This window comes from Phascolarctos cinereus, unplaced genomic scaffold, assembly GCF_003287225.1.
Source record: "Phascolarctos cinereus isolate Bilbo 61053 unplaced genomic scaffold, phaCin_HiC Scaffold_1;HRSCAF=81, whole genome shotgun sequence".
NCBI classification, from domain to species: Eukaryota; Metazoa; Chordata; class Mammalia; order Diprotodontia; family Phascolarctidae; genus Phascolarctos; species Phascolarctos cinereus.
In genome coordinates this window covers 169,787,360-169,806,030 of record NW_027555514.1, presented here as the reverse complement: position 1 = coordinate 169,806,030, position 18,671 = coordinate 169,787,360, and the positions used below count along the sequence as shown (strand labels likewise).

Sequence of the window (18,671 nt, the reverse complement as noted above, 5' to 3'; positions counted from 1 at the left end):
GACATAAAGTAAATACAATTTACTGAATTACTAGGGCAGAATGCTTTATACATTATCTTCTTATGTTGTCACTATATTGACTGTTTTTGCTTAATTGAGGGTTTGGTTGAAGAAAGAAGGCCTTCCCACTACCCCTAGAAATGATTATGAAGTAAAGACAAAAAGCATCAGTAAAACACCAAAAATCTACAAAATAAATAAAGTGAGAGAGAAGATGCAAAGAAAATTATTATTTAAGCATTTTATAATTTCTAAAGGAGTTTAGAATAAAACTTGTTAGGTATTTTTTGCCCCCAGGAGATAGAACAGAACTGTGGCAGGCATTGTAGAGATGAGCCCACTGTATGTACCTCCAAGAAGAGCAGCTGGCTTGATCATAGACAGGTCAGGGAAAATAGCTGTGCCAGAAAAGAATCAATGGAGCGTGAACCACAGGCAAAGAAAAACAATCCTAATGAACTCTTCCCCCTCCTCCCCAGAGCCCTGGAGAATGTATTCATTTCATTTATTTGGTGCAGAAAATATCCTGATTCTGTATCACGGTTGCATAGATTCTACATATGGTAAGTATCTATGTGATGCCATTCTGTGAATGGTATTTGTGTATGGCTTCTGTAGGTGGTGTCCTTGTGACTCTATGTATGAAATTTCATTTATTTGGTGCAGAAAATATCCTGATTCTGTATCACGGTTGCATAGATTCTACATATGGTAAGTATCTATGTGATGCCATTCCGTGAATGGTATTTGTGTATGGCTTCTGTATGTGGTGCCCTTGTGACTCTATGTATGACCAGCTGAAAAATTGGGAAGAAAAAAGGACAGGCATTTTAAAAAGTTTTATGTTATATTTGTTGTGCTTTAAATGCTAGACTAGTAGCAACAGTGAAGGTAATGGAGATTATAGACGGGTAAGAAGCAAAAAAAGATTATGGAAATGGTAAACAAAACAAAAAATCCTTTACAAGGACTAACAAAGGTGGTAAACCATTAGCTGACCTGACAAAAAAAAGGAAGAGAGAAGAAATCAGATCAACAAAATAGCTAATGAGCAAGGTGAAATCATAACAAAATCAGAAGAAATGAGAGAGTGATCGAAACATGCTGTGCACAGTTATATGCTACCAAAACTGAGAACACAAAAGAACTAGAGAATATCTTCAGAAATATAAAATATCCAGATGCACAGACCAATAGAGATTTTACATAATCCAGAAAAAGAAATAGAACTAGCAAAGAAAAAAACTTCCTGGTGCAGATGGATTCACAGGACAATTCTATCCAACTTTTAAAGAACAGTTAGTACCAATCTTATACAAATTAGTCTTAAAAATTCAGAAAGAAAGCACTCTACCAAATTTCTATTATGAGACAAATATAGTCCTAATATCTAAACCAGAGAAGAGTAAGACCAGGAGGAGAACTCTACCCACATCATTAATGAATATTTAAAAAATTTAAATAAAATCCTGTCAAATAGACTACAATTCATTCAAGGAATTATTCATTATGACCAAGTTAGATTTGTATTAGGCATGCAAGGATGGTTCAGTAGTAGGAAAGCAAGTATCATTATCACATGTAAAACGAAAACATCCCAAACCACAGGATTATCTAGTTCAACGGAGGCAGAAAAAATCTTTGATAAAATACAACATCTACTTATGCTAAAAACCCTTCAAAATATAGACACAAGGGGACTTTTTTTTTAATATCATAAAAAGTATCTATCTTAAATGAAAAACAAATATAATGTGCAATGGAGAAATACTAGAGCATTCCTAACTAAGTATAGGAGTAAAGCAAAGATACCCACTTTCTCCACTATTATTCGGTACAATTCTGAAAATGTTAGCAAAAACAAAAAAGCTGAGAGAAAAAAGTTAAAGAAACAGAGATAGACTCAGATTCCTAAAATCTAGCCACTGCTCCGATTCTTAGAATCTAGCCAATACCTTACAAACTCTCAGATTCCTCAAGAGTCTGGCTAATATGGCAGATCTTTAATAAACCTTGTCTTTGGCTGAAAAAAAAAAAGAAACAGAGATAAAACCATCCCTATTTGTTGGTAATATGAGGTTTTATTTAGAAAATCCTAGAGCGTCAGCAAAGATACTAATGGAGACAATAGCTTAGCTAACTTTCAGGCTACAAAATCAACATCATTTCTATATAATAATAATAATAAAAAATCCAAAAGGCAGTAATAGAAAGGGAGATACTGTTTAAAATGACTATAAAATGCATTAAATATTTTTGGGGGGTCAATCTACCAGAGCACATAAAGTATTTTCATAAATTCAATGTTAAAATATGGGCAGGTAGGTGGCATGGCTGGACCTGGAATCAGGAAGACTCATCTTCCTGAGTTCACATACTTACTAGGTGTGTGAGCCTAGGCAGGTCACTTAACCCTGTTTGCCTCAGTTTTCTAATCTGTAAAATGAACTGGAGAAGGAAATGGCAAACCACTCCAGTATCTTTGCCAAGTAAACCCCAAATGGGGTTACAAAGAGTTGGACATGACTGAAAATGACTGAACGACACCAAAAGTGCAAAGGGCTCCTTAAAGAAATAAAGAACAATTTAAATAGCTGGAGAAATATTCAGTGCTCATGGTTGGGCCGTGCCTATATAATTCAAATGACAACACTACCAAAGTTAACTTACCGTTTTAATGCTATCTATGTCAATCAAACTATCAAAGGGATACTTTATAAGCATCCTACAAAATAACAACAAAATTCATTTGGAGAAACAAAAAATCTAGACTATCAAGGGAAATAATGAAAAAAAGTAACAATGAAGGGGGAATAGCACTTATAGGCCTTATTCCATATTATAATGTAATAGTCATCAAAGCCATTTGATATAGGTTAAAAAAATTGAGAAGGAAATCAGTGAAGGAGGGAGAATCAGAAACAATGAAACTCAACAACTGAGTATTTGAGAAACTGGAAAAGGTAAATTACTTAAGAAAGAACTCTCTACTTTTAAAAAACCACTAGGGAAACGTTTCTGACAGAAACTAGGCTTAGATCACCATCTTATGGTATATTCTATAATACCTTCAAAATGGACATATGATTTTAATGTTACAGATCATCTCATTAAAAAGTAGAACAGAAGCTTGTCACATATACTTTTAAAAAAATTATTTTATCTTCAATTCACAGAACAAAATGAGCATTTCCATAACACAGTATGATAAAAAAGATGATTGCACGTGAAATTGCAGATTTACCATGTACAACTTGCTATCCCCTCCAAATAGACAGCAAAGTTATCATGGAAAGTTCTTTTTTTTTTTTTTTGCTTTCCCCCCCCTTCCTTCCACTTCCCCCCCACTCTAGAGATGGCTGCCATTAGATACAAATAGGCATATATATATATATATATATATATATATATATATATATATATATATATATATATATATATATATGTTAAATTATTCTATTCATACTTCTGTTTATCAGTTCTTTTTCTGGAAACATAACATTTTTCTTCATATGTCCTTTATTTTTAATTTGTGCATTTATAATAGTCAAAATGACTTAATTGCTCAAAGTTGTTCTTAAAACAACATTGCTGGGGGCAGTTAGGGGGCCCGGTAGATAGAGCACCGGCCCCAGAGTCAGGAGGACCTGAGTTCAAATCCAGCCTCAGACGCTTGACGCTTGCTAGCTGTGTGACCCTGGGAAAGTCACTTACGCCCGATTGCCTCAGCAAAAACAAACAAAAAACCCCAAAACCCAACATTACTGTTGCTGTATACAATGTTCTCTGAGTAGGAGATACTTTCTTAACCAAAGGATAGAAGCAATTACAAAAGATAAAATAGATGTAGTGTAGAAGAATTTGGATGAAGGACATTGAGCCACTCAGGGATAACAGTTAATAAAACTTTATTGTACTCACAAGTGGAGTTGGAGAGTAGCTATCAACAGGAAATAGTCATCTTGTGTTACTGTCATTGCCCCCAGCCAAGAACAGGGTGTGGTGGGGTGGTTTCTGAACATGAAACTGTAAAAAGGCTTTCACACTTTAGTCAGAGGCCTAGAACTCATTAGGGTCCAAATTGATAGTTTTAGAGAGACTGGTGATCATCTGTAGGGGAAGACAGTATATCATTAGTACTTGTGAAATGAAGTTTTCTAAACTGTCTAATAAGGAGTGAGGAATGAGGGGCCAATTCAACAAGAAGCTGGGTGTGGGGGGTGTGCTAATGTCTACTTTTTGAGTTTATTAGCCTTGGCATAATGCATCCTGGGGGCATGGGGTCTTACCAGTCAAACATGTTTTCATTGTTTCGCATCAGATAACTGATTACATGAAGCTGAAAAACGTCTGTACTAACAAAATAAAATGCATTTAGGATAAGAGGGGGCGTAGTTGGATGGGGAAAAAAATTCTATAAAATTTCTCAGATACGGGTTTGTTATCCAAGACACATACCCATATGTATGTGTACATGTATATGTATATGTATATGTATACATATGTATGTGTCTATATATACGTATGTAGTGTCCCAAAAGTCTCGGCGCAATTTCATCTTTAAATCTTAAAAAGACGGCACTAAATACTTTTGAGGCACTCCGTATATAAGACCAAAAGCAGTTGATAAGTGCTCAAAGCATATGAACAAAATGTTCTCAAAAGAAAAATTGCAAATTGTTAATTTGTATGAAAAAATGGGGCAGCAGCGAATAGAATGCCAGACCTGAAGTCAGGAAGACTCATCTTCCTGAGCTCAAATCTGGCCTCAGATGCTTACTAGCTATGTGACCCTGGGCAAGTCACTTAACCCTGTTTACCTCAGTTCTTCATCTGTAACACGAGCTGGAGAAGAAAATGGCGAACCACTCCAGCACCTTTGCCGAGAAAACCCCAAATGGGGTCACGGAAAGTCAGGCACTACTGAAACAACAGAGTAACAACAACAGTGAAAAAATGCTCCAAATCCTAGATCCCAAATGCAAATCAAAACAAACCTGAGTTTTCACCCCATATCTGGCAAATTGGTAATTCTGACAAAAGATAAAACTAGTGTTGGAGGGATTGTGGAAAGATAGGCACACCAGTATGTTATTAGTGGAGCTATGAAATGGCACAACCATTTTGGAAAGCAATTTGGAGTTATGCAAATAAACCGACTAAAATGTCCTTACCCTTTGGCCCAGAGATTCCATTACTAGGCTTATACCACAAGGAGGTCATTGATAAGAAGAAAGTTCAAAATATGTACCATATACACGTATACACCGTATATACACCGTCTACACCAAAATATTTACAGCAGCACTTTTTTGTGGTAGCCAAGGCAAAGTGGATGCCTACTGTTTAGGGAATGGCTAAACAAATTGTGGTGAATGAATACAATAGAATATTAAAATGCTGTAAGAAATGATGTGTGTGATGAATACAGAGAAGTTGAGCCAGGAAAACAATTTACACAATGATTATAATAATATAAATGGAAAGAACAACCACAACATGATCAAAAGCATATGTAAAATTACAATCAATAAACATGGTGGACAACATAGGAAAAGACACCCTTAGTCCCCCTCCTTTTCTCAGCAAATGAAAGAAAAAAATGTGGCAACAGTGAACTGTCATCAAAAAAAAGACTGTCAGGACAAGAGAAATGAACTTGACATTCATCTTGGTTGCTGCATGCTCTTTGGGGGCGTTGGTGCAGAATGATGCTGCAGAAAGAGATTGATATGACTGGAAGGGCACAAGCTCTGGATGTGGTACATTGCATGTATATTGGGATGTATTCATTGGTTTGGGCTAATTGTTTTTCTCTTCTCCGTCTCTTTCTGTGTCTCTTCTTTAAAATATTATTTGTTATATGGAATAGTTTGTCTTGCAGCTGGAGTAGGGATACTGGGAGACATTTTGGTGATATTTTTTAAAACATCATAAAATTTATTTTTAAAATGCAATAATGAAGCTTGAGGGTGAAAGCTGGCATATGCAGTATTTTGGTGTAGGTATCCTGAGGATGAAATATTCTGAGCTATTATCTGGGTGATTATTAATGATCTGGCTCTCAGATCCTGTCGGTCTGAAGCACAAGTGGAAAAATGCAACTTGTATTTCCCTTTGAGGTTCTTTATTTCACCAAATGTAAGAAAAAATGTGGTAATACCTGTCATTTAAAAAAAAAGTGCTAGCAGGGTGAGGATTTTATTTTTCTTTCACATTCTGCAGGGTTTCTGCAAAATTTGCAGACTGATGTTGCAGAAAGAACATGATTCAGTGGAAAAGAGCTTTGATCTGGGATGAGAAGACTTGAGTTCAAATCTCCCCTCCACTGATTTCTACCTCTGTAACCATGGGCCTATCACTCAATCTCCCTGAGCCTCATTTTCCTCATTTGTAAAATAAAGAAATTGAAGTAGATGGTTTCGGAGTCCCTTTCAGCTCCAGATCAATGATGCCCTATGGGAAAAATGAATTTATGTGATCTCTTTCATTCTTAGGATTCTGTAGAAGTCTATAGAGTTGGAAGGAAATTCGGAAGTCATGGAAGAGGATAGAGTGAATGACTATGAGTGTATAGAGGTAATATAATAATAATAGCTAGTATTATATAAGTTTGTATAGTGCTTTACAAATATTATCTCACTTGATCCTCACAACACCCATGGGAGGTAAATGTTATTATTATCTCCATTTTACAGGTAAGGAAACTGAGGTTAAGTGACTTTCCCAGGGTGACACCTGGTAAACGTCTGAGGCAGGATTTGAACTCAGGTCTACTTTGATCTGTCTGGCTACCTAGGTATACATACATTGACACTTATTTCTACTTCTCATCTAGTACAGAAGCATTTAAGTGCTTTTATTGGGAGAACAACATATTGTCTGCGATGACTTCCCAAATTCTGGCTTTGAACGAAACCTCTACTTAATTTGAGAAACTTAACTTCCACACCTTCAATTTTACTTAATGACACCTTCAATTTTACTTAATGACAGTGTGTACAAGTGGATCAGCCTCACTCACTACTTTTGGGAAACCTTAAATTGAGGTTGGGGCACCCAAGGCTGATGATGAATTTTTTTTTTTAAATTGTGGAGGTATCAGCTTCAGCTGTAACCTTTTTTATACCTGACATTCTTCAGGAATGGTAATAGGACCCTTTTAGATGTCATTAGGGCAGTTAGGTGGCACAGTAGATAGAGTGCTGGGCCCAGAGTCAGGAAGACTCATCTCGCTGAGTTCAAATCTGGCCTCAGACACTGTCGCTGTGTGACATTGGCTAAGTCACTTAACCCGGATTGTCTCAGTTTTCTCATCTATAAAATGAGCTGGAGAAGGAAATGGCAAACCACTCCAGTATCTTTGCCAAGAAAATCCCAAATGGGATCATGAAGAGTCAGATATTACTGAAAAACAACAAGATTGGTTTATATCAATCCAGGAAAAGAATAGCAGACCACATACAATTTTTGCCATTCGGCTGGTGCTTTCTTAAGAAATGAATTAGGGGGGGGGGCAGCTAGGTGGTGCAGTGGATAGAGCACCGGCCCTCAGGTCAGGAGGACCTGAGTTCAAATCCAGCCTCAGACCAAACACTTGACACTTACTAGCTGTGTGAACCTGGGCAAGTCACTTAACCCCGATTGCCTAAAAAAAACCCAAAAAACCAAACAAAAGAAGTGAATTAAGGGACTTTATTTAGCCTATCTCTGACTAGTTATTGAAGTATGTTAGTAGTTTGGCTCTGAGTAGTTTGACTATGACTCAAGAGGTACAGAGTGAGGTGGATGGGAGGGATATGCTGAGAATATTGGGACGTTGCCTGAAGACTTACCCTGGAAACATTAAAAGTTTTCCCATTGTCAAAATCTACAGCTTGGATTGCCTTAAAAAAGTGGGAAGAGATTACTATTTTCTAAGAGATCAGAACATCCTTTTGGAGGAAACACTGTTTTAGTGGCGCAGGCAGATGGAGCCCTGGGCCTGGAGTCAGGAAGACCTGAGTTCAAATCCAGACTCAGACACTTAACTAATTATATGACCCTGGACAAGTCATTAATCTGTGTTTGCCTCAGTTTTCTCAACTGTAACATGGAGGTCATAATAACATCTACATGTCAGGGTGTTGTGAGAATCAAATGAGATAATATTTGTTTTTTTTTCTCATCATGTCTTTATTTTTAATAGTATTTTTTCCTAAGTATATGTAAAGACAATTTTAGCATTCATTTTTTCCTCTTTCTCTTATTAAAATATTTATTTATTTATTTATTTTTAGTTTTCAACATTCACTTCCATAAGATTTTGAGTTCCAAAGTTTCTCTCCCTCCTTAACTTCCCCTACCCCAGGATGGCATGCCATCTGATATAGGCTCTATGTATACATTCCTATTAAACATATTTTCACATTAGTCATGTTGTAAAGAAGAATTAGAACCAATGGGAGGAACCATGAAGAAGAACAACAACAAAAAAGAGAAAAAATTGTATGCTTCGATCTGTATTCAAACTCCATGGTTCTTTTTCTGGATGTGGACAGCATTTTCCATCATGATTCTTTTGGGGTTGTCTTAGATCCTTGCATTGCTAAGAAGAGGTAAGTCTATCAAAGTCAGTCATCACATAATGTGGCTGTTACTGTGTACAATGTTCTCTTGGTTCTGCTCACTTCACTCAGCACCAATTCATGTAAGTCTTTCCAAGTTTTTCTGAAGTCTGCATACTCATCATGTCTTATAGAGCAATAGTATTCCATTATATTCCTATACCACAACTTACTCAGCCATTCCCCAACTGATGGGCCCCTCAGTTTCCAATTCTTGGCTGCCATGAAAAGAGCTGCTATAAATATTTTTGTACATGTGGATCCTTTTTCCATTTGTATGATCTCTTTGGGATACAGATCTAGAAGTGATATTGCTAGATCAAAGGGTATGCACAGGGGTTTTTTTTGTTTGTTTTGTTTACTTCTTTTAAAAAAATCTATTTTTAGTTTTCAGCATTCGTTTCTACAAGATCTTGAGTTCCAAATTTTCTCCCCATCTCTCCCCTTCCTCCACAGCAAGATAGCATGCATTCTGAATACCCTTTCCCCTGATCTGCCCTCCCTTCTATCACCACTCCTTTCTCTTTTCCCCTTCCTTTTCTATTTTCCTGTAAGGCAGGATAGATTTCTATACACCAATGCCTGTATATCTTATTTCCCAGTTATGCACAATTTTATAGCCCTTTGGGCATAGTTCCAAATTTCAGCATTCATTTTTACAAGATTTTGAGTTCCATATTTTTTTCCCTCTCTCCCTCCCTCTCCTTCCCTCTTCCTAAAATGGTAAACAGTTTGATATAGGTTATATATGTGAAATCATATAAAATATATTTCTATATTAGTCACAGTTGTAAAAGAAGAAACAGACCAAAAGGAAAAGACCATGAAAAAAATAAAGTGAAAATAGTATGCTTCAATCTGCATTCAGAGTCCATCAGTTCTTTATCTGAATGTGTATAGCATTTTCCCTCATACGTTCTTTGTAATTGTCTTGAATCATTGTATTGCTGAGAAGAGCTAAGTCATTCATAGTTGTCCATCACACAATGTTGCTGTTACTGTGTACAATGTTTTCACTTTGCATCAGTTCACACAAGCCTTTCCAGGTTTTTCTGAAATCATCATGTCTTATAGCACAATAGTATTCCATTACATTCATATACCACAACTTATTCAGCCATTCCCCAATTGTTGGGCATCCCCTCAATTTCTAATTTTTTGCTACCACAAAAAGAGATGCTATAAATATTTTTGCACTTGTAGGTCCTTTTCCCTTTTTTTTTTTATCACATGTGATAATATTTGTAAGCTTAGCACAGTGCCTGGCACATAGTAGGTTCTCCATAAATGCGTCTTCCCATGAAATGAATTGTGATTCTTACACAATTAGGAAGGCTGGCTATATTTGGCTTGTACACTTACATGGGAATTGCTAAAATGGACCGCTAAAGCCTGAGGCCTATGGGTCCAATGTTTTCTTATCTCAAGCATCCTACAGACTTGGAGTGTCCAAGTTAAATGTATAAATGTTGTTTCCCCTAATTGAGTATAAGCTCCACCGAGAGGGCAATAAGGATTGCTTTTTTTTTTTTGTCTTTCTAGCCTCAGGGACTAGCATAGTTCTTGGCTTATAGTAGTCACTTGGTAAATGCTTGTTCATCCGCTGGATCACATCCAAATCTATACAATAACAAGTCTAGCGGTGTGATGGCAAATTTTAACAGCGCCTCTCTGAAAAGCATGACCCGCTTTAAAATTTAATCTGCATAATTGACATTTTCTCCAACACTTTCTTAAGTCTAGACAACCAAAGAAACAGTGTTTGCAGATTTCCAACATGCAAAAACTTACACTGAAAATTTAACAACCAGCTCCAGCAGGTATGAGTTGGGTCTAGCACATCCTTTGAAAAGTCTTATCTTCTTCTGTAGCCACTTCAGAAAGAGGATGATTCATTGATCTGAAAACATATCAAAAGGATCCAGCCTCTGTTTAGGATGTATGATAATAAAAAACAGGTTACCAAGGCATCTGAGACTCTAACCGAACAGTAGGGGCAGCGGTGGGCAGTTGGATAGTCAATTCTAGGCTTGCTCCATGTCAAATAAGCAAGCATGGGATCGTGGATTAGAGCTGGAAGGATCTTTAGCAGCCATTGGATCCAACTCCCTCATTTTACAGGTAAGGAAACTGAGGCACAGAGCTATCCAATGACTTGCCTAGCCTCAATCACATAGCCAGTGAATGTCTCGGGCATGATTCAAACTCAGCTCTTCCCAACTCTAATGCTCTACCTATTATTCAGCGCTTGCATGGTTATTTATAGAGCTGACAGACTCAATGAGATGCTTACCTTGTTATTTATACCAGCTTATCAGGAGATCATAGAGCTGGTCTGGAGACAAAAACTGCTTGTGGCAGAGACAATAAAATGTGTGTGTGTGTGGTGTGAATAGGGTGAAGTAAAGGGGGGGGTTTCAAACAGAACTTTACACAAAGATTATATTATCAATGGGGAAGTATCTTTCTTTACCTGATTGTTATAAATTGGTTGTTATACAGTAACTTTATAAATAATTACTTAATAAATAATCATTATAAATTGGTTGTTGTATAATACATAAATTATTGTGATTTAGTAAATAACAATTGTTATAAATTGGTTGTTATACAGTATATACTATTATACAGTTATAAAGTTATACAGTACTTTACAAATAATTCACACTTATATAGTGTTTTAAAACTTAAAAATGCTTTCTTTATAGAAATCTGTGAAATGGGCAATAGTAATAGCTCTGAACAATTTCATAGCTAATGAGTCAGAGCAAGGGTTAGAATCTAATCTCCTGCCTCCATTCTAGTGTCCTTTTTTTTACAATTTAATTTTTAATTTTTATTTTATGGAATAAAGCAAGCATTTCCACAAAATAGTATAATAAAAAAGATGATTGCATATGAAACTACAAATCTATGATGTACAACTTGCTATTCCTTTTAAATATACAATAAGTTTATCCCCTGCCCTACCCTAGAGATGGCTACCATTAGAAACATACACACACACACACAGACACACACACATATATGTATATGTAAAATTATTCTGTACATACTTTTATTTATCAGTTCTTTCTCTGGATGCAGATAGCATCCTTTTTACTATACCCTTCTGATCCACTGGTGGGCATTGTATAAAGAACTGCTGAGAAGCAGTTCTATCTTTTGGCATCTGCAAAATTTGGACTGGTCTCAGTCACATGAATGAGTGCCATTGGTACCTACTGATCTGCCCATGAGACTGTGACCTCCTTGAGGGCTAGGATTGTCTTTTGCCTTTCTCTGTATCCCCAACACTTAGCACAATGCCGTAACAAATAATAAAGGCTTTTTTGGACTTACTCCTCACCCTATTAAGAGTTGTGGGTTACAGTTTCAGTTTTAAGTGTTTGTTAGTCCACGCTTATGAGTCAAGATTTCCCCATAATCTAATGACCTTTTTAGTCACTGACTAATTCTCTTTTAGAGTTGATTTCCTTTACTGTTCAAGAATTGAATTAGGAGAAAGTGAGAAAGCACTCTGAGAAATTAACAATCTCAGTCTGCTGCCTGACACAAAAATCCATCTTTTTAGTGCAAATGTTCTCCTGCTGTCTGGTTACAAATTTTGGAACACTGTAATTAATATCTGAAGTTAAGGTTCACGTGACTCCAAAGGCAAGATGCATGGTGAACATAAATACACTCTAACTTCGTATTTATCTTTTTTTTTGCAACAATAATTTATGCACAAGGGGTAGTATATGGAATATTGATTAGGGAATGTATGAGTAGAAAAGGAGGTAGCCTGGTTATGTGATGAGAGAGAGGGAAATCAGATGGACATCCCAAGCTTCTTATTGATACCACCAGAGGAAGGCCCCCAGTGCCTCGGGGACATCCTCTCAGGAGGATCTTCAGGAGAAGGAAGACAAGAATGGTACAGAATGAAAGGGTTAATGTGTGAACTTCCTGGATCTATGTCCCCTTCTGTTTTCCTTTGTGCTCTTGTGTTGCTAAATGTAGTATGAGTAATCAGGAAAGCCCCTCCCGTCTGCCAGACCTGGACCTACCGACCTATGCTTATTGTTCTGTGGATTATAGCTAGGGAAGGACTTGTGCAGTAAGCTGCTTCTGGGTAGACCTGTGCCCTTATCTCTCTAACACTGCATGACTTCTGCCTTGAAATCAAGTCTTTATTACTTCCTCTGAACTTGCTTTTTGGGACGATGAAGTAATAACTGGGAGGTAGGTAGTGTGGTAGGTATAATACGGGACCTGGGACCTGGAGTCAGGATGAACTGAATTCAAATCCAGCCTCACATACTTACTAGCTGTAAGACCCTGGGCAAGTCATTTAATCTGAATTACCTCAAAAAAACTTACTTTGTAATAAATAAGCATATTTTTTCCACTTTATTTTTCTTGCTTTTTTTTCCCCCAACATGGCAATATGGAAATATTTTATATGACTTCACATGTATAATAGATATCATATTGTTTGCCTTCTCAGTGAGTGGGGGAGGGACTGGAGGAGGGAGAGAATTTGGAATGGAAAAAAAAATTAAGTGTTAATAAATAAATAGATAAAAATAAACTATCAAAAAATTTTAAATAAAGGCTATTAAATGGATAAATAGCCCCTTATGGTTTAGTGGCCAAACCTCCTTTGGCATAGTCTCCTCTTCCATCACTGGGACCAAAATGACAAATAAGTTAATAATAATAGCTAACATTTATATAATGCCAGGCACTTTGCTAAGCACTTTACAGTTATTATCTTATTTGACCCTCTCAATAACCCTGTGAGGTAGGTGCTTTTATTGTCCCTATTTTACAGATGAAGGCTGAATAAAGTATGATATATGAATGTAATAGAGTACTATTTTGCCCTAAGAAGTGATAAAAGGAATGGTTTTCAGTAAAACCTGGGAAAACTCGTATAACTGATACAAAGTGAAATGAGTAAAACCAGAAGATAATTTTCTAAGATAACAACAACATTGTAAAAACAAATAACTTTGCGAGTTATAGGAGCTCTGATCAGTCCAATGACCAGCCATTTCTCCAGAGGACTGATGATGGAACAGGCAGTCTCCCTTCTGGCAGAAAGGTGATAGATTCAGGATGCAGAATGAGACATTTTTTTGGACATGGCCAGAGCAAGAATTTGTTTTATCACTGGCATGAGTGCACACATTTATTAAAAAGCTTTGGTCTGTCTTTTTTTTTTTCAGTGGTAGGGGAGCAGGGAATAGGAGGGAGAGAAAATAGATTTTTGTACATTGAAAAAAAAAGTAACATTAAAAAGTGTATGGAAACATTTGCTAAAATGCAATAGGCATTAGAATATGGCATTAGGAACATGAAACAGACAAAAATAGTATCAATCAATCAAGAAGCATCATTAAATGCTTATTATGTGCCACACAGTGTATGTGTTAGTGACAAAAATGAAATATTACCTGCCCTCAAGGACCTTACATTCTAATGTGGAAGGCAGCATGCACATAGACAAAACCTATATAAACAAAACCTATATATAAAGGTAGGGGAGAGGGGGAGAGGAGAAGGCCCTGTCATTTTGGTGAGAGGAAACTAGGAAAGACCTCATGCAGAAGATCTTGATCTGGGTCTTGGGGGAAACTAGGGATTCAATAGAAGTAGAGGTGAGGAGGGAATTGATTCCAAGTATGGCGGCCAGTACATCGAAGCACTGTGTGCGATGAATAGCAAGATTCAGCAAATAACAATGTTGTTATGACGTAACAACAGATAAATAGCAAATAACAGTTTGGTTGGACCATAGTGTATATGGAGGGGAGAAACGTGTAATAAGACTTGAAGGGGAGCTTGAAGGTTGGGAAGGCCTTTACAAGCCCAAAAGAGGAATACTGTATATCCTGAATCCTAGGACAGCCCTTCTTGGCTTTTCCCTATTTTAACTTCAATTCAATTTGACAGATATTTATTAAGTGCCTGTCGTTTTCAAGGCACTGGGCTACCTTCTGGGGATACAAAGACAAAATCAGACAGCCCCTGCCCTCAAGGAACTGAGGTATATGATATGTATATAGTCATGTAAAGTACTTTGAGGTTGAGAGATTAGCAGGGGCTGGAAGGATTTAGCAATACTTCACAAAAGAGGAGAGAATCTTGAGTTGACTCTTGCAGGAAGACAAGGATTCTGAGTGGTCAGGTTAAGGAAGGATTACATTTCAGACATGGGTGTAACTACTGGTAAGTAAGAGGTGGGTTAGCCACAAAACCCTCTGGGATTTATAGTTCTCCCCAGTTTGGGAAGAGAGGAAACTGAGGAAGGATCAGCCCTCCCTCCAAATGAGGGAGGAATGAAGGAAAGGTGTATGCCTATGGTGGGCCTGGCTGAGAGCTCATCACAGTCATAGGAATACTGGGAAAAAAAACCTGGTATGAGGAAAAGGTGGTTCCTTACTCTGCCCCTGCCTCCTACTTGTGTATTTTAAAAAATTGTTAGAAGACTACATTTACTAGATTTTTAATATCCATTTTATAAACACCTGCGGCTGATCTTGTCTTTAAGTCATCAGGGTCCTTTGTTTGCTGCCCCAGGTGTAAGAAAGCATTGGGAGCCAATGGAGAGAGGGGCCTTAGTACAGGGCTGGAAGCTAAAACCCCAACCCACTGTTCAGCTCTCTAACTGGGGGCATGAGCACGAGCTATTTCATAATCACAGAATCATTGCAAATCTGGGCCCTATTGCATAAATGTGCCTCATAGACTTGAGCCAAGGTTACATGGGTGATGGCCTGAGTGAATGCTGGCTTTGTTTGTCAGCTTATTTACTTGTTTTCTGAAAGGCATTTGGAGGAAGGAGCTTGCAGAATGAGATGCTCCAAGCTGTGACAAAAGTGGATGGCTTTATCCCATGTCTTTGGCTTCAAATAATTGATATTCAACCCTAACTCACTGTCTGGAATCATGGTTTCCGGAGCCAAGAGAAAACATGATTTGAATTTGGAATGAAAGAAAACACTAGGAAGCATCATTGTCCAACTTTTTTCCTCATTTAGGGCACATATGGCAGTGATTTCTACTGCTTTGTTTGAAGACCACTTTTCATATGGCAGAGCCATAATGAGAAATTCTAGGGCCAGGAGCAACTTCCACAAATGGCAAGTGGCAGAGAAAACATGTGCCCAGTTGACAGGGAGTAGGAGGTAAGGAAGGAGCAGGGCAGGCAGAGGACAGGAAGAACTCACCCCACGCCATCTCTGGCAGGTTCCTAGAGTCAGTGTGGCATAGTGAATAAAAAATCAGTGTTGGATCCAGGAAGATATCCTTCTGACACATATTGGCTATGTGCCAACCTGTAACTCACCAATATAGCTCATTGTACCGATGAAATCACAGGACCAGTCCCTATCTCCAACTAGTTGCTAAGGTCTGCTGTTTCTAGCTGCTCTTCCTTCAAAGGGCTCTCAGTGCCCTTTCAATTCTGAGCCCTGGGACAGAGCCTGAGTTGCCCCAGCCAGGCAGAATAGCTCCAGGTGGTGGAGATTCTCCAGACAGGGAGCTGGCATTCCCGGGGAAACCAGAATATTCTTCCTGCTGCTTTTCTATGCAGTTGGGGGACAGTTGCCTTCCACTACTTTCTGGTTAACATGATATAATAACATTTGTAACACTCATGGTAGAGTCAAGAGCTAATTAAAAAAACAAAAACAAAAGCAAAAAACCTTTCTCCTTTGAGTGCATTTAATAGAATTGGAGTGACAGCCTTGAAGACCTAAGACTGTCTTTATGTAGCCATAGGAGGAAGAAGGCAAGGGGACAAGCATTTATTTAGTACCTATTATGTGCCAGGCACAGTGGTAAGTTTTTTACAAATCTTATCTCATTTGGGCTTCACAATAGCCCTGGGAAGAATGTGCTATTTTATCCCTATTTGTCAGATGAAGAAAGTGAGGCAGAGCAAAATTGAGGGTCAAACAACTAGTAAGTCTCTAAGGCCATATTTGAACTGAGGTCTTCTTGACTCCAGGCCCAGCACTTTATGGACAAACACAGGCAGGGTGCTAGTGTGTGGTAGACAGGAGGCAAAGAACTGGGGGGAGAGAGAAAGAGAGAGACAGAGACAGAGACAGAGAGAGACAAAGAGACACAGAGAGAGAGACAGAGAGAGACAGAGAGAGAGAGAGAGAGAGAGAGAGAGAGAGAGAGAGAGAGAGAGAGAGAGAGGGAGAGAGAGAATAGAGGACAGAGAGAGAGGCAATAAGAGGATGTACAAGGTGGTAATAGCCAGAAGATAGAACTGGTAAATCCAATGCATCTTGTAGAGCTAATGTCGCCCTACAGAAAATGTCATCTACAGGGTTTTTTGAGGGATTCATAGAGCAGTTTGGGAGCTAGGGCAAGCTGCATATCTCAGCAATTTTTTTTAAAGGACAGCTCTGAAAGAGGAACGCAAGGACTGGTAATTTAGTCCACAGAGGAAACTCATAGTGTGGGAAACCCTCAATGACTAGTCTTCTCACGTGAACTTCATCTCCTGTGCCTTTGCACTGACTGTCCCCCTTTGCCTGGAATACACACCCTCCTCACTGAAACTTACTGGAAATATTTAGTTCAAAGTTCAGTTCAAGTTTCATCTTTAGCAAGAAACTTTTCCTTGATTTCCCAGATGCTAGGACCTCTCTCAGCCCTCCCATATTAATTTTGTATACACTTATGTATGTCTCTCCAGATAATATTTAAGTTCTTTTAGGGCAGGGACTATTTAATTTTTGTGTTTGGATCATCAATGCCTAGTACAGGGATGGGGAACCTTCGGCCTCCCTGGAGGCCCCATGTAGCCCTCTAGATGGACCTAGACCTAGACCTAGACCATGGGGCCTTGCGGGAAGCCGAAGTTTCCCCACCCCTGTACTAGTATAATGTCTGCTACATAGGCTGTTAATACATGATTCTTGATGGTTTGATAGAAGATAAATTCTAGGGAGTCGCCTAATGCCTTGAGAGGTTAAGTGATTTACCCAGGATCGTGTGTTCAGTAAATATCAGCACCTAGACTTGAATCCAGGCCTTCCTGACTCCAAGGCCAGCATAGTGCCCATGAGGCCAGGGTGGCCCACCTGGCCAGACAGGTCCATAGTTTTTATGAGTGTAATGGGATATTATTGCTCTGTAAGAAATGACATATATGAGGAATTTGGAGAAATTTGGTAAGACTTGTATGAACTGATACAGAACCAAATAATCAGAACCAGGAGAACACTTTACACAACAACCACAACAAAAAGGAAAACAATGTTGAAAGCCATCAGAACTCTGACCATTGTAAATGCCACCCATCACTTCAGAACACTGATGTATGCCTCCTGCCTCTTTACAGAAAGGTGGTGGACTACAGGTGCTGAGTTAGACATATGTCATAAGATATGGTTGGTGTGTTAATTTGCTTAACTTTACTTATTTGTTATATTGGAAGGTTCTCTCGAGTAGCAGAGAGAGAAGCTGTTGGCAAACGATAACAAGGTGGTGTAATCCATTAGATTGTAAACTCCTTGGGGGCAGAGACTGTCTTTTGTCTCTGTAACCCAAGTGTTCAGCTCACTGACTTATGTGTGGTAAATAGACACTTAATATATGTTTATTGAACTGAAGGTAAAAAAAAAAGCATTGTTTTTTTAATTTAAAAGTCAAGCCAGGGAGGAAAAAGATTATTTATTGGTTTTGGGGAAAGAGAATTTGAATTCTTATTGTGTTGTTTATAATTGGACAAGCCATTTCTCTTCTCTAGGGCCTTGGTTTCCCCATTTGTAAAGTTAGTATCTACATAGTGCAGTGGATAGCATGCTGGGTCTGGAGTCCTAGACTCATCTTCATGAGTTCAAGTATGGCCTCAGATACTTACTAGCTGGGTGACCCTGGGCAAGTCACTTGACCCTGTCGGTCTGTTTCCTGATTTGTAAAAATGAGCTGGAGAAGGAAATGGCAAACTATTCCAGTATCTTTGACAAGAAAATCCCATACACGGACATAAAGAGTCAGACGTGACTGAAAAATGACTGAATAACAACAAAAATGATAGGACTAGAATAGATC

General features: G+C 38.1%; 1 long non-coding RNA gene across 1 annotated transcript in view; it reads left to right on the top strand.

Moving 5' to 3' along the window:
* The first annotated feature begins 302 nt into the window (after nucleotides 1-302).
* Nucleotides 303-18,671, top strand: part of LOC144455380 (uncharacterized) — a 57,264-nt gene continuing 38,895 nt past the window's right edge. Inside the window, exons 1-2 of the long non-coding RNA XR_013484116.1 lie at nucleotides 303-711; nucleotides 6,498-6,579. This is a non-coding gene — a long non-coding RNA (uncharacterized LOC144455380). The remainder of the gene's footprint in view (nucleotides 712-6,497; nucleotides 6,580-18,671) is intronic.